Below are 17,694 nucleotides of genomic sequence, written 5' to 3'. Positions count from 1 at the left end.
CATACCGGGGTCTTCAGACCAGAATTCCTATTGAGAAATGGATGCTCTCAAAACTGAAGCTCCACAGGCTGTGGGCAGAAGCTCAGGCAAGACATCACATTCAAGATGGCGGCAGCAGGCCATGTGCAGAGGCGCTGCACCCGGCACTGATCACCAGAACAGAAAGCCCACGAGGACTCCACCCCATCCCCACTGAGAACTCAATAAAGCAGCCCCACCCACGGTCTCTCAGGGAGAACTGGGGCTCCAGAGCACAGTCTCACACCTCTCAGTTCTCTCCCAAAGAATAAAACTTTCCTTTGCTTCTGAACCAAACTCAATCTCACTCGATTGGCCCAAACGGACACCAGGCAGGAGGACCCCTGATGAGGCCTGACTCAAAAGGGTCAATAAGAATACCCATGGCACTTTGCAATAGATTCACGTTTCATAATAACTACAATAATCACCTCCATCTGTGTCATGCTCTAGCGTTGACAAAGCACTTTCATGTATGGCTGTTCATTACAGCAGGGGTCCTCAACCCTCGGGCCTTAGACTAGTACTGGCCTTCAGCCTGAGAGAAACTGGGAAGCACAACAGGAGGTGGGTGCAGGGCAAGCACAGCTTCATCTGCTGCTCCCCCTTACATCACTGCCTGAGCCACGCCCCTCCACCGCCACGCCTATCCGTGGAAAAACCATGTTCCTCAAAACTGGTCCCTAGTGCCAAAAAACTTGGGGACCACTGCATTAGACCCTCAAATCAACTGTGTGACAACAGGACAAGGATTATGGGACTAATTTGACAGAAGAAACAGAGGTGTCAAGAAATTAAATAGCCTGCCCAAGGTTACAGAGCAAGCTAGCAGTGGATCTGGGGCCAAGACTGAGGTCTTCAGAGTCCCAGCCCCAAGGCCTCTGTATTCTGTCGCTCTGCCTCCTCTGGACAGCGGCCACCCATGACAGTATTCTGTCACCTCTCTCCCAATGCGGTCCCCAAGTTATTAATGATTTTATCCTCTATACAGTATCAAATTTATTCACTATTCTCCATCACCATTCTATTTCAGACATTCTTTTCTGTGGCCTGAATCATTCTAATAGTCACCTGTCACCTGCATTCTGCTCCCCTCCAATGCAAACAGTGGCCAGGGTGAGACATAGCCTTGCTCTTCGGCATCAGCATCCAGAAAACTGCTGGAAATGTGGAATCCCAAGCTCCACCCTGAACTATTGAATCAGAATCTAAATTTTTATAAGATCCCAAATGATTCATATAAATTTTACATATACACATAAGATTTGAGAATCAAGAGTATGAGAAGGGAAACCAGAGACAGGAAGAAAATATTTGCTAAAGATATACAGTTGGCCCTCTGTATCCATGGGCTCTTGATCCATGGATTCAACCAACTGTGGATCAAACATATTTGGAAAAAATTGCAGAAAGTTCTGAAAATCCAAACTTGAAATGCTTCACTGCTAACTGTTTACATATTATTTACATTGTAATTGCAGCGATTTACATAGTATTTATAATGTATCAGGTGTTACAAGTAATCTAGAAATAATTTAAAATATATGCAAGAATGTATATAGGTTATACACAACTATGCCATTTTATATAACGACCTAATGTCTATGGTGATGGACAGGGAGGCCTGGCGTGATGCAATTCATAGGGTCGCAAAGAGTTGGACATGACTGAGCAACTGAACTGAACTGAACTGAATGTCTATGGACTGTGGTACCTGCAGGGGTCCTGAAACAAATTCCCCATGGATACTAAGGAAGGACTGCATCTGATAAAGGATTATTATATAAACTGTACCAAGAACTCTTAAAATCCAGCAAGAAGAAAACAAAAAACCTGATTAATAAAATGGGCAAAAGATCTGAACAGACACTTCACCAAGGAGAGACACAGTCAGAAAAGCAGCTCAGTACCATGTCATTAAGGAACTACGAACTGTAACAATGGTGAACTATCACTTCACATCTATTAGGATCGCCAAGATCCAAAACTGACAACACCGAACGCTCCTGAGGATGTGGTGCAATAAGAAATTTCATTCGCTGCTGATGGGAATGCAAAATGAAAGACAAGTTGGCAGTTTCTAAGAAAATTAAACATACATTTACAATACAATCCAGCAATAATGCTCCTTGGTATTTACCCAAGTGAGCTGAAAACTATGTTCACAGAAAGCTTGCAGATGGATGTTTATGGCAACTAAACTGTCAAAACTTGGAATCAGGATGTCCTTCAGTAGGTGCATGAATAAGTACACTGTGGTACATCCAGAAAATGAAATATTACTCAGCACTAAAAAGACAGGAGCTATCAGGCTATTAAAAAGACAAGAACCCTTAACTAAAAATTATTAGGTGAAAGAAACCAATTTGAAAAATCTACATACTCTAGGATTCCAACTAGATGACATTCTGGGAAAGCCAAAACTGTGGAGACAGCATAAAGATCAGTGGTTTTCATGCATTAGTGGGGAAAGAGGGGTAAATTGGGGGACACAGAGAAATTTTAGGGCAGTTAAAACTATTCTGTATGATACTATAATGGTGGAGGCTTGTAAATACACATTTGTCCAAACCCATAGAACGAACGACATCAATCATTAACCCCAATGTAAAATATGGACCTAAATGAAAATGATGTGTTGGTGTAGGTTCAATTATAACAAATGTTCTACCCGAGTACAGGATGTTGGTTGTGGGGAAGATTGTGCACATGTAGGGACAGGAGGCATTCCACTTAATTTTACTGTGAACCTAAAACTGCTCTAAAAATTACTCCATTTAAAAATAAATAAATTGGGGAAGTTCTGCTCTGCAGACTTGCATCCCCTCCTTCATCTCCCACAACTTATGCTTCATGCACTCTACTCTCAATACACTGAACCGGTGATGGTTCACCAAACAATAATGGGCTCTTTCACACCTCTTCACTTTGTCCCAAGTTGCTCCTTTTGCCTGTGAATCCTGCCTTTCCCTTTCCATCCCACCTAACCACACAAACCCTTTCATTTATCCTTGTCAGATCTCAACTTAATGGTCATCCCTTCTATGGAGCTCTCCCTGATCTCTCGTGCTGGCAGTTTTTCACCCTCTCCTCTATTCCCAGAGCGCTATTACAATAACTGTCTGTTTTCTGGGTCAATCTTCCCAACCAGACTGAGCTCCATGTGCCGGGGCCATGTCTAATTTACCATGAATCCGTGTGCCAAGCAAATACTGGGCATAAAACATTTGTTCAGATAATGAGTGAAGAATAGACTAAATGACCAAGCCCCAAACTCAACCTGACAAGGAGTCTAAGGAATATGCCTAAGATATGAAAATTCTCTCCAAGGCAAGGAATAAATGCTTTCATTTTTACCATCTCTGACCTGACCTACACAATCCTGTTTTAAAACCTGTTCTGATACATCTATATATGTATATATACATGTATATATGTATGGCTGAGTCCCTTTGCTGTTCACTTGAAACTATCACAACTATATTAATAGTCTGTACCCCAATACAAAATAAAAAGTTTAAAAAAATAAAATAATGATGATGATAATGACAAAAAAAAATAAAATAAAATAAAACCTGTTCTGTGGGAGCTCAGAATACTGGCCAAAAGATATACTTAAGTCCTCATGTCTCCACAGACCTAGCACAACCCTAAAAAAAAAAAGCAACAAAATGAGGAGAGAAATAAGATCTAGAATTCAAGCCAATTTTGCCTCTAACACACCATGTAGTCCAGGTTCTTAACTCTCTCACCTGACCCACGGAAAGAACGGACTAGATGTTTATTATTATTATTGAACTACACTGACTTACAAACTATATTAGTTGCAGGCCTACAGCAAAGTGATTCCATATTTTTACACATTACAAAATGAACACAATAATGAGTCTGGTTACCATCTGTCACCATTACAATATTACTGACTATATTTTCTAATCTGTACATTACATCTCCAGGATTTATTTATTTTATATCTGGAAATCCATCTGGTCTACTGTGTCATTTAATGCCAGTGTTTACTGACTTTTCTGACTAAACAAGCTAACCACTAAGGCAAGTAGGATGTTAAAGTCCTTTACTATTACTGTGTTACTGTCAAATTCTCTCTTTATATTTGTTAATATTTGCAACAAAGAAGGCTGAGCACCGAAGAATTGAAGCTTTCTAACTGTGGTGTTGGAGAAGACTCTTGAGAGTCCCTTGGACAGCAAGATGAAACCAGTCAATCCTAAAGAAAATCAACCTTGAAATTCATTGGAAGGACTGATGCTGAAGCTGAAGATCCAGTACTATGGCCACCTGATGTGAAGAGCTGACTCAATGGAAAAGACCCTGATGCTGGGAAAGACTGAGGTCAGGAGAAGAGAGCAACAGAGGATGAGATGGTTGGATGGCATCACTGACTCAATGAACATGAGTTTGAGCAAACTCCGGGAGAAAGTGAAGGACAGTGAAGCCTGGCCTGCTACAGTCCATGGGGTTGCAAAGAATCAGACACAACTTAGCAACTCAACAACAATAGTAACACCAACAACATCTGCTTTATGTATTCAGATGCTCCTATGTCAGGGGCATATATATTCAGAATTGTTATATCTTATTCGATTGATTCTTTTATCATTATGTAATGTCCATCTTTGTCTCTACTTACAATCTTTGTTTTAAAGTCAATTTTGTGTTATATGTATTGTTACCCCTGCACTTTTTGTTTACATTTGCACATAACAACTTTTTTCCATTACCTCACTTTAGCCTGCATTTGTTTTTTTAATCCATTCAGCCATTCTTTCTTTTCACTGAAGCATTCGGTCCATTTACATTTGAAGTAATTATTGATAAGTATTTCTTTACTGACATTTCTGTGGGGGGTGAGGGTTCACTACTTTTTTAATTCCTCTCTTCTTTTGCTCACTTTCCCTGTGACTTGATGATAGTGTTTAGTGTTACGTGTGGATTCCTTTCTCTTTTTTTCTGTGTATCCATTATAGATTTTTGGATTATGGTTACTTTGAGGTTCTTATATAACAACGTATTGTTTGTGTGTGTGTGTGTGTGTGTGTGTGTGTGTGTGTGTGTGATGACAATCTTAAGATGATGATCTCTTCAAGTTTGAATGCATTCTAACAAGTCTGCAGTTTTACCCTGCCCACTTTAACTTTTCTTACGTCATATTCTACTTTTACTTCTTTGGTTTTATGAGTTCTTTAAGCTATCATTATAGATATAGTTGATTTCACAACTTTTGTCTTTTAATCTTCTTATTGGCTTTATAAGGGGTTGATCTATCACCTTTACTGTATGTTTGCCTTTGCAAATGAGATTTTTTTTCTTTTTAATATTCATATTTCTAGTTGTGGTCTTTTTTTCACTTAGATAATTCCTTTTAATATTTATTACATAGCTGGTTTAGTGGTGCTTAACTCTTTTAGCTTTTCTCATATGTAAAACTCTTTGTCTCTCCTTCAAGTTGGAATGAAAGCCTTGCCAGGCAGAGTATTCTTGGTTGTATGTTTCTTCATCATTTTAAATATGTAGTGCCACTCCCTTCTGGCCTACAGTTTCTACTGAAATTCAGCTGGTAGTCTTTAGAAGTTCCCTTGTACATAGCTAGTAGATATTCTCTTGCTCCTTTTTAAAATCTCTGTATTTATTTTGGCCATTTTAATTATGATATGTCTTGATGTGGCTCTCTCTGGATTCATCTCACTTGGGACTCTGTGTCTTCCTGGGCCTGGGTGTCTGTCTCCTTCCCCAGGTTAGGGAAGTTTTCAGCCATTGTTTATTCATATAAATTCTTTGCCCCTTTTATCTCTTTTCTTTTCCTGAGACCCCTATAATTAACTGTTAGTAGGCTTGATTTTTTTCCCAGAGGCCTCAAGCTATTTATATTATTTCTTAAAACTCTTTTTTATATTTTCTGTTCAGCTTGATTTCCACTCTTCTGTCTTCCAGTTCACTGATCCATTCCTCTGTATCATCTATTCTACTGTTGCTTCCTTCTTGTATATTTTTTATTTCAGTGATGGTGTTCTTCATCTCTTTTGGTTCTTCTTCATATTTTCTAAACCTTTGTTAAATTTTCACTATGTTCACACATTCTTTTCCCCAAGTTTGTTATACATCTTTAGGATCTTTTCCTTGAAACCTTTAATGGGTAAACTGTTTCTCTCCACTTCACTTGGTTTTTTTCTAGGATTTATCTTGTTTCTTCATTTAGAATATATTCCTCTGTCTACTCATTTGGCTTACTTCTATGTTATTTTCTATGTATTACATAGGTCCATCATACTTCCTAATTTTGGAGAACTGATCTTATGGAGATGTCCTCTGGATTCCCCTCTGGTCATCAGAGCTAAACGCCCTATGAGTGCCCCACTGTTGGTTTTTCAGGTCCTACTTTCATGATAACACTAACTATTGTGGGCACCCTAGTAGCTGGGGCTGGTCTCTGGCCTGGTTTGCTGTGAGGACCTGCTTCCTTCAGTGGCCGTCAGTTCACAGGAGGCAGGACCTTGTCCTAGCCTGGCTGGCCTGCAGACCAGGAGTTTCTGGGGCTTGTTCCAGCCTAAAGCTGGGCAAGGCCAGGTCCAATTGTGGCTGACTGCATGGCCATGCAGTCCCAGGGACCACGTCCGCCTGCTGGTTGGTGGAGCGGGGTCCTGGGGTGGCTGGCTATAGGACTCTGGAGGTCCTGCAGTTGTCAGCCAGTGGTAGGCCAGGCTGGGTTTTGGTACAGCTAGCTGCCAGCCCAGGAGGGCCCTCGGGCTGGTGCCAGCACACAAATGAGTAAGGTCAGGTTACTACTCGGCTTTCTCTTTGGTCTTGGGGGGCCATGGGACTGGTGCTGGTATACTTGTTGTAGGCAAACTCCTGGCACTAACAGGCTAGAGAGAGGTTTCCAAAAGGATGCTTGCCAGTACCAGTGTCCTTGTGGTATGATGAGCTCTCCCAAACAGCTGTCACCAGAGTCTATGTTCCCAAGGGGTGCCTCTGTTGCTTTCTGCTTCTCCAGGAGGCTCTCCGAGTATCAGCAAGTGGGTCTGAACCAGGCTCCTTTAAAACTACTGCCTCTGCACTGGACATGAATCTTGTGAGATGGTGTGTGTGCCCTTTAACAGCACAGTCTGTTGCCTACAATGCTCCAGTCCTCCCACACAAACGCTCTGTTGACTTCCAAAAGCTGGGATGCTTTTTAATTTTATTTGTTTTTATTTTTCAGCTGGGCTGGGTCATTATTGTCACGTGGTCTTTCTCTAGCTGTGGCGAGTGGGGGCACTGTAGACGCAGTGCATGGGCTTCTCATTGCAGTGGCTCCTCCTACTGCAGAGCAGGGCTCCAGGTGCATGGGCTTCAGCAGTCGCAGCATGTTAGCTTTGGTAGTTGTGGCACAGGGGCTCAGTTGCCCCGCAGCATGTGGAATCTTCCCAGACCAGGGATCGAACCCACGTACCCTGCATTGGCAGGTGGAGTCTTTACCACTGTACCACCAGAAAAGCTTTCCATTGGCTTTCAGATCCAGGTATTTTGAGGGCTCACCTTCCTGATGCAGGATTCCCGGGTAGGGGAGCCTGCTGTGGGACTGAGACCCCTCACTCCTTGGGGAACACCTCTGCAACTGTGATTATTCTCCTGTTTATGGGTGGCCTACCCAGGGGTGTGTATCTGGCTATGCTCATCTCCGTCTCTCTTACCTGTCTCATTGTATCCTTCTTTATCTTTTCAGTTGTGGGAAATCTTTTCTGTGAGGCTTAGACTGTTCTCACCTATGGCTGCTCTGTAAATAGGTGTAATTTTGGTGTGTGCATGAAAGAACGTGAGCTCAGGGTCTTTCTCCAACTGCTTGGCCCACCTAGACTGGATGATCTCAAGTGTTCTTCCAGCTCCTATATTCCAAATGTCTCTGAAAACAGAAAGATAAGCACTCTCAAAGCTCTGTTGCTATGTTTCTTCCTGACACGGCATCCCACTGTTTTTAACAGGTACTTCATGCACATAATCTCATATAGTCACTACAATCCTGATGGTCAATTTTTACTAGGAGATTAGGAAACTAAAGTATAGAACTGCCTACGATTATTTAGATAATCGAAATTCTATTGTCTGCCAAAAAAAACACTGTCTGCCATCAGGCCAAGGCCCATTACCTTACCTCCCTTAAAAAATTTTCACGTTGAGTCAAGAAAACATACTTTTTGGTATAATGAGGAGAAGAAACAACATTAAATAAGAATTTACCATGTATAAGATACTATAACACAATTATTTTCCTTAATTCTTTCAATCCTGTGGGATACATTATTACTACTGTCATTTTAGAGATAAGAAAACTAAAAACAGTAAATAATTTGCTCAAGCTCATACAGCTAGTAAGAGCTGGGATGTGAACTCAGGTCTCATTTCTATGGATTTTTCTTCAGTATCTTTTTTTATTCTGTCTTAACCTGAAATAATTCTTCTGATATTTGAATTGCTTTCAGTAGGGCATTTTCTTTAAACCATAAGGTATCCCCATCTGGGTTATCAGAGTACAAAATCCCTTCTCTCCCCCAACCCCCAACCAAAACAAACAAACAAACAAAACCCCAAACCCACAACGCAGCTTCAAATAAGCTTTGAAGAAATGTGACTCTAAATACTTACATATGGGTCAAGAAATAAATAGCAAACTATTTGTAAAAATACATAAGCTTATATGCATCATTAGATTTATGCCAGCTCACAAAAAACATCAGAACATAAAAAAAAAACACTATATAAATTAGTTAAGAACTCAGACATATGATTTAAGACTTCCAAGGATGCTTCTCTCATGCAGGTCATGGTTGAAAAGTCAGATTTTCCTACCTTGTAATCTAAACCATAAAACAACCATTTTTATTCTTTGAGCACTAACAGCACTAATCAAAAAAGGAAAAAAGACCTTCCATGCACACTGACATCATCTCGCACACAGTTAAAATATACCATTCTTGACATTTCTGTAACACACAGTACTAAAAATCACATGCCTCAAACCATTTGGAAGTAACTTTCTGACATATTTTTGCTTTCATTATTACTCCTTACACACACTGCCCAGACAACACTTTGCTAACATACTGAATGGGTGACTAGGAAGACATAGGGCTGGGAACAGATATATGGATTTTGCTCCTTTTTTCACTAACCCAGAATTTAATTCTGTTGGGATTTTCATAGTTATGTCTCCCAATTTTATCTTTTGGGGCAAAATTCTGATACCACAGCTTAGTTTGACTGGAATAAATATTCCTTAGATGTCTGGCCAGAGACTTTGCTAACAACCCCAGAGATGCCATCTTCTTTCAGTAGATTTCATCTGAGCCTTACTGCTCACTGTATCCATTTTCCTGCTAAATATACAAGTCCCTGGGATGGTTCCAAGGACAGTGCCTGAACACTTTTATAGGCAAGGCATTTTTTAAAAGGGTCAGGTTGAACTATTCTAGGACTAATCCTGTAAAGACAAGGGACCATTAATGCGAGTGGCGGGGGGGTGGGTAGAAGAATAGGTTGTTACCACATTTGAAGCAGTAATAGATATATCCAGTATAAATTTCCCCAATATCTTAATGAGAACTATTTGCCAAGATGCCAGCTGCTAGGGTTTAAGTTATTTACATATATAGCCATTTTCCCTCTAGCAACAGCTGAGTTGAGATGAGAAAAGGAAAGCTAAGAGTGTATCAGGGCCAAATTAAGCAGTTATTTATGACATAAATGCATCTATCTTACTCATAGTCAGAATGCATGAGACATGCTGCAGGGCTTTGGAATTGCCTTCTCTTCCTAAATTTCCTCTCATCTAGTTACTTAAAAGATTTTAGGCAAAAAAAAGTTATATTATGATTAAGTCTTAACAGATTTTTGTTTTGTATTTATATGCCTTATATTTTAATATTTTATTTATATGTTATTAATATACTGTGTAATATATCATCATAGGCATGAAATGTCAAGTACAAAAAAGGACAAGGAACTTTGGTAATTAGGATGTGAAAGAGAGTGGCTCAGAGGATGAAGTAAGTGTACAGAAAAGAACCCCAGGGAAATGAAATCATTTAACTCACGAGGAAATATACAGGGCAATGCTGAAGTTGGCTCTGCTTCCACGGGTCACTTTTCACCCCACAACCTTTGTGTATACCTCCCAGATTTCCACCTCCAAGTTTTCGCTTACTTTTTCTTCTCCTTGCTTAGAATGTTCTTCCTCTCATTCTCCCCATCAAGCCCTCAACCATCATTTAAAGACTAGTCCTAGTCCCACTTCTCCCTGGAAGGGTTGCCTGACCTCTCCGCTCTCTGAGAAGTCCCAAGACACTAAGTCTGCCAAACCACCATGCATTTAGTCATTTCCCAATTTGTATGACTCTTTGACGTTTTTAAGACTTAACCTCCTTACCTAAAATGTAAGCTTCTTGAGGACCAAAATCATGGCTTCTTTTTTTTTTAAGTCTTTACTGGGTTTGTTACAATATTGCTTCTGTTTTGTGTTTTGGGTTTTTTTGGCCAGGAGGCATATGGGATCTTAGCTCCCCCAACCAGGGATCAAACCCAAACCCCTGCATTGGTGGATGAAGTGCTAATCCTGGACAGTCAGGGAAGTCCCTTATGGCTTCTAATCACTCTCATTATATTTCCAAATCCAAAGTAGGACCCAACACCAAGATTACTTAGATTAGGAGCACCCAAAAAATATTAGGAAATGATCTTAGAGATTATGTTACTTTACTCCTTGAGGAAAGAGGGCTGCATCATGGCAGTAATACTCAGTTTACCTGATCAAGTCCTTCATCCTTTGTCACGTCCCCTGACCCCCACTGACTGACTTGACTGAAAGGAACTGCTGGCTGAAATAGTTTAATACAGACCAGGCCTGAGAAATCATAAGAGGAAGAGCTTAGCTAACATGGGAGAGGAGGAGTGTGGGAGGGAAACGAAACCTAGCTGACAGGACTTATCATGAGTGCTGTGCAATTTAGGCTGAGTAGTTACTGGCTAGGGGTCACAGCAAACTACAGTGTACCTAAGGAAGGAAGCAGAAGAGAACTGAAGAATCCATACAATTGCAGAGATCTCTGGCACTCAGTAAATATCTTCTAGGAAGTTAACAATCACCTCCCTTTCATGCGTATAGCCCTTCACAAAGTCCAGTCACAGTCACTGTCTAACTTGTTCCTCACAAATATTCCAGAAATCAAACAGTATGGACTTCCCCCATTTTACAGCTAAGCATACGGAGGTCAGTATATATTCTTTTATATATTAAAAGAAATATATCTTGCCCAGATCGCCCATCTGTAACATTGCTGTCTCTCATTGTTTTAGTTTATAACCCTGAAAATCAAAGCAAACTGATGATAATACAAATGCTTCTTGTCCATAAAGAAAGAAAGAAATATATCCTTGAGAAAGAATCAAAGGAAGATGGAGCCAGTATATCCTTGCTGTTAATTCAATTTAAAAATCTAGGAAAGTACCTTTCTTTCTCTTAGTTCAAATTCTCAATCCATAAAACTGGTCAACGATCCATGCTCAGGCTAGAGATAAAGGCCAGTAATAAACCATCTTTCTGGAGAAGATACTACCTCAAAGAACCCAAAAGGATAAATAAGAGTTGGTCAGGCAGAAACAGAGAAGGGCATTCCAGAAAGACACAGAATAAACAAAAACCCAGAGGAGTAGAAGGTAATCTTTATTTCAGCTTCCTGCCTGCCCAGCAAGCCAACCAAATTTTATAAACTGTTACAAAGGATATACTCTGAGCTTGAGATGGAGGGAAGATAAAAAAAAGAAAATGAAGCAAACTCGGGATCCTGTTAGTCCCATGTCCCCAACCACAAGTATCAGGATCCCTGGGACTACTGTTGCTTCAAAGTGATGTTTTCATTTGGTTTGATTTGTTTTATGGTAACTAAAAGTATAAGTCTAGAAGCATCTGATGAAAGCTTGTGCCTACACAAAAACATGTAAATAAATATGCAGAGCAACATCATTCAAGAGTCAAAAAGCAGAAACCCAAATGTACCTCAACTGATGAATGGATAAATCAAAAGTGATACAGCCATATAATGGAATGTTATTCAGTCCAGAAAAAGAAAGAAAGGAAGAAAGAAATCCAGATCCTTGTTATTAAAACATCATGTGAAGTCACTTGGTTGTGTCCGACTCTTTGCGACCCCATGGACAGGTTCCTCTGTCCAAAGGATTTTCCAGGCAAGAATACTGGAGTGGGTTGCCATTTCCTTCTTCAGGGGATTTTCATGACCCAGGGATTGAACCTGGGTCTCCCACAGTGCAGGTAGACTCTTTACCGTCTGAGCTAGCAGGGGAGTCCGTCATGAAAGAACCTTAAAAGCATTATGTCAAGTGAAAGAAGCCAGTCACAAAAGGCCATATATTCTATTTAATTTATATAAAATACCCAGAAAAGGCAAATTCACAGACAGAAAGTAGATTAGTGGTTGGGAAGGGCTGGAGTTAGGGAGAAATGAGATGTGGATACTAACGGTTATAGGGTTTCATTTTAGGGTGATGAAAATGTACTATGATTAGATAGTTGTGATGTTCATACCATCTTGTAATACACTAAAAACCACTGAATTGTATACTGTGAGATGGTGAACTATGTGGTATGTGAATTGCATCTCAATATATTTTTTAAATATAATTGACCATATTTACAAAATAAAGAAGAAAATGTATGTAAATCAATTACTGCCTCAAAGGACTTACTAAAATTTGACATCCAACTGTGATTAAAACTTCTTAGTAAACTGAGATTACAGGGGAATTTACTTCATCTAATAAAAGCTAATTACTACAAACCCTAGGGCAAACACCATACTAAATGGTGAAATGATCATAGTTTTCCCTCTGAGAATAGAAATAAGATAAGGATGTGCTACCACCACTTCTATTCATCTTAATACTGAAGGTATTAGCCAGTACAATTAGGAAAGTAAAAGAAGAAAAAAGAAGATTAGAAACCAAGAAACAGAACTATGACAGCTCATAGATAATATGATCAAGTATACAACCACAGAAAATCCTAACATAAGAAAAATTTCATACCTTAGAGTAGGTGAAGATTTCAAAAAGAGAATACAAAGCGTTTTTAATAGAAAGGAAATAGTTAACAAATTTGACTATATTAAAATTCTATCAAAGACACCATATCATGCATCTATCAAATATACCATTAAGAGCATAAAAAGAGTATCCTGAGCATAAATCCAGAAAAGACGAAAACTCTAATTTTAAAAAATACATCCACCCCAATGTTGATAGTAGCACTATTAACAGTAGCAAAAACATGGAGGCAACCTAAATGTCCATTGACAGATGAATGGACAAAGATGTGGCACATACACACAGTGGAATATTTTAAGCCATAAAGAAAAATGAAACACTGTAAAACAATTTGCAGCAACATGGTTGGACCCAGAGACTTTCATACAATGTGAAGTAAGCCAGACAGATAAATATCATATGATATCACTTATATGCAGAATACATAAAAATGACACAAATGAACTTATTTAGAGAACAGAAATAGACTCACAGACACAGAAAAGAAATTTATGGTTACCAGTTGGGAAAGGAAGGGGGAGGAATAAATTAGGGGTTTAGGATTAACAGATATATACTACTGTATACAAAACAGATAAACAACAAGGACTTACTATACAGTACAGGGAATTATGACTTCCCTGGTGGCTCAGATGGTTAAGCATCTGCCTAAAATGCAAGAGGCCCGGGTTCAATTCCTGGGTTGGGAAGATCTCCTGGAGAAGGAAATGGCAACCCACTCCAGTATTCTTGCCTAGAAAATCCCATATCTTGTAGTAACCTATAAAAGAAAAGAATCTGAAAAAGAATATATATATATATATATATATATATATATACACACATATACGAAAGTATACCTGAAACTAACATAACACTGTAAATCAACTATACATCAATAAAAATTTAATTAATTTTTATTTTTAAAACAGTTTATTACTTAAATCAACTTTATATCAATGAATTATACAATGGATAATAATCCTAAAAGAGAGTATTATAGAGCAATGAAAAAATTTGACCAATATATAGAAAAAGAGAAAAAAAAACAAACAGAAATACCTTACAATCAATGCTAAATTTAATGAAGGCAAAGAAAAGAATATACACTGTATGATCCTATGTATAGCAAGTTCAAAAACAGGCAAACTCATTCATGTTGTTTATCTTCCAAAGGAGAGAGATGCTAGTGTCTGAAAAGGAAAACACAGGGAGCTTAGGAGGGGCTGGTTATATTGTATTTGTTGGTCAAGATAGTGGCCACACAGGTATGGTCAATGTGACAGTTCACTGAGCTGTACACTGCTGAAGGGTGCATTTTTCTGTATAAAGATTTAACAGTAGAGTGGAAGGAACTCCAAGAATCATGGTTCACAAGCTACATATGACCTTACAAATCATTTAATCCAACTTATTCATTTTACAGATAAGAAAGAAATTGAAGCCAAGAGAAGGTCATGAGGTTGTCAAACAACAAGTGGAAACATTGCAATAGGAACAAAACCCCAAAGAGGATATTTTAAAGTGTTATTACTTAGAGAATCTTGAACATATAGTTGGTTGATATACCTAATATTTAATCTATGAGATAAATATTATTATGTATGCATACTACAGGTAAGATAACTGAGATGAAGAAAGGTAGAGAGACTTACCAAAGGTCACAAAGTCAGGGGTGGTCAATGGTGATAACCTTAGGTGTTTGAACTCCAACATAGTTTCTTCTACATGCACCGTGTCTTCTTCATATTGCAGACTAAGTGAACATGAATGGATGTCATTAAATGCAAATTTGCTTTAAAATAAGTTAAAAGAACTAACCAAATCAGTTCTACTGAAGGGCTTAGTCTGAACATCTCTAGGATAGGAGCCTTCTAACAGTACATGGTGTCTGAGGACTTAGAAGAATTAAAGAGCTAGTCCAGAGGTCAAAACAAAAAAGTCCAAGTGCAGATTCCATTCATTGCAACTATGTAACATGTGATCTTGGGCAACTCCTTGACTCTCTGAGCACAAGAGTATCAGGGTTGGACAGTGGAGAGGTCTCTGGAATAATAGAGAAGAGCTATAATCCCAGATCAGTCATATTAACTATAAGACCCTGGGCAAGTTACTCAAACTGCTCAGTTTGCTGTCTACAAAGTGAAATATTCATCTCCTTGAAAAACTGATATATTTCACAAACATCAAAGATCCTAACATAACATGTGGTAACTAAAAGGCACTCAATAAACAGTAGCACAGTTACTGCTGTTACTATTTTAGGATTATTACTATTGTGTTAGTACTATTTGCTATTATTTTTATTACTATTGTTCTTATTATTTTAAGGATCAACTAAGATTTAAAAAAAAGTATGTGCTTTGTAGAAGTTAAAGAGCTTTACAAACATGAGTTATCATTAATGAAGGAAAGTGTCAGAGTAAGATTTCCCAACCCACTCATTAAGACAAAGAAACCATGACTGAGGAAAAAGAAACAAATCATATGATTTCATGAAACCAGAGCTAATAGGCTGGAGGAAATAAAAATGGAAACAGAAGCCTGAAACCCCACCCATCCTTTCTTTGGTCAAGTCTATTTAGCTTCTGGTAGCATGGGAAATGAGGTTGACACTGCAAAATCCCCACAGATCATTGACCTTGTTTATCTTTTTTAAAGATTTTTTAAGATTTTCAAGAAGCCCTTCCCATTGGTTCATTTTAGCTAATCTGAGCCCAAGGCAGTAAAAAAGCTCCAAACAAGAGGGATAAACACTGACTTAGTCCAGGTTTTAAATCAGTTTTGTTAAACTCTTCCCAAGCTTAGAGAATTCCACCTTGGTTGTGAAAATGGGAGCCAGAAAAAAATTCTAAACTACATACTACAGGACTGCATAGAATAAACCAAAGGCTCCAGATCCTAACCATAAGAACCAGGCCATCCCACATGGAATTCTGCAACTCAGCACCAACAATGAGAGGCCCTCAATTACAGCTTCTTGCAATCATTTATGCATCCCCAACCCGCCCCCCCCCCCCCGCCAGGCACAGACTGAAGCCACATTAGAGGTCAGCATTAGATAATGGCCACAGACATTCTAACCATTGCCAGCTCAAATCTCAACCACTAACACAGCCCACAGAGTTCTTTTCTTTCTCATCTTCCAAATCCTCTTACAGACCCAAACCTACCCCTCTGGAAATTCTGACTCCAAAAGTTTGGGTGGGAGCCAGGCATCTGTGTTTTAGAAAAGCATCATGAGTGAGTCAGATGTGTAAGCTGGTTAGGAAACAACAGAGTATATTGTGATGTAGTACATATTTTAAGAAGACAGTTTCACACTCATCCCTGCCACTGTCCAGCTATGAGACCTTAATCAGTTTACTTTTCTCTAAGCCTCAGCCTCCTCAAGCGAAATATGAGTTGCTGTGGATATCAAAGAAAACAAGATAAGAGGTTTCCTTTAGAAATAAAATAGAGATGGCCAAGATAGTAGAGTCGGAAGGCCCTGAACTCACCTTCTTCCACAAACACAGCAAAATCACAGCAATTTACAGAGCTATTATCTATGAGAATGACCTGAAGACTAGCAGGAAAGACTTACCACACCTAAAGATACAGAGAAGGAACTACGACAAGATGGTAGAAAGGGCAGAGATGCAGTAAAGTCAGTTACTAGCCCACTCCCCTGGGCTAGTAACCAACAAACAGGAGAAATATAAAAACTGCATAAGTTCTCTCGAAGGAGCGAGGGGTTGGGCTACCCCTCCTGAGGGTCCTGAACCAGGAAAATGAGGCTCCAGAAAGTCTGGCTTTGAAAACCAGTGGATCTTCTACAGGAGAGCTGGAGGAAACAGTGACTTCACTCTAATTAGAGGGATACACTCAAAAGCTCACACACTCCAAGTTCCAGTGCAGAGGCAGCAGTTTGAAAAGAGGCTGAGTCAGACATAGTTGCTGATGTCGAAGAGCCTCCCAGAGACACAGGAGGCAACTGGGCTCTCCTAAGGGAAAGCACTGCAGGTGGCAGCCATTCTGGGAGCTTTTCTACTGAGGTAACAATGGCACTGGCAAGATCCATTTTCAAGTCCTCCTTGTATGTCACCAGTTAGCACCAGAGGCTTTCTAATACAACAATGGGCCAGCAACAGCTCATATCCCCCAGCCAGGCCATGCAGCCAACCATACAGGAAGCATCCTCCACTCTCCAATGGGCTGGGAGCTACCAGGCCTGCTGGAAGGCAGGGCAGCCAACCAGGCTGAGGGCCAGTCCTATCTATCAACACACCCTCAACAGTCATCTGTGTCACAACAGTGGCCCACATAGGGGGCAGCCTAGAGCATCTAGGTAAGTAGGTAATACAGGAGAGCATGCTGCTGAATGCCAGAGTGTTGGCTACATAAGGTCACTTCTCCAAGATCAGAAGTGTAAGCAACACAATGAACATGTAGGAAGAAAACAGAGAGAAGTGAGCAAAATGAGGATCAGGGGATATGGTCCAAACAAAGGAATAAGACAACGCCTCAGAAAAAGAACTAATAAAGTGTAGATAAGAATCCACCCCATAAAGAGTCAAAAATAATCATCATAAAGATGTTCAATGA

General features: G+C 39.6%; 1 protein-coding gene across 3 annotated transcripts in view; it reads right to left on the bottom strand.

Annotated features, from left to right (window-relative positions):
- LOC110123029 (glycerophosphodiester phosphodiesterase domain-containing protein 4-like) overlaps positions 1-16,408 on the bottom strand; it is a 162,815-nt gene extending 146,407 nt beyond the window's left edge. The window contains exons 1-4 of one of the 3 annotated variants that reach the window (XM_070457264.1): positions 16,281-16,408; positions 14,763-14,863; positions 13,722-13,905; positions 7,710-7,918 (exon numbers count right to left, since the gene is read on the bottom strand). The gene's annotated coding sequence lies outside the window, so the exon portion shown is untranslated. Of the gene's footprint in view, positions 1-7,709; positions 7,919-13,721; positions 13,906-14,762; positions 15,154-16,280 lie in introns of those variants that run through there. The other 2 variants (XM_070457266.1, XM_070457265.1) reach the window with 2 other exon arrangements.
- Between the last annotated feature and the right edge of the window lie 1,286 nt (positions 16,409-17,694).

This window comes from Odocoileus virginianus, chromosome 28, assembly GCF_023699985.2.
Source record: "Odocoileus virginianus isolate 20LAN1187 ecotype Illinois chromosome 28, Ovbor_1.2, whole genome shotgun sequence".
In the NCBI taxonomy this organism is placed as follows: domain Eukaryota; kingdom Metazoa; phylum Chordata; class Mammalia; order Artiodactyla; family Cervidae; genus Odocoileus; species Odocoileus virginianus.
This window is presented reverse-complemented; position numbering and strand designations above follow the sequence as displayed.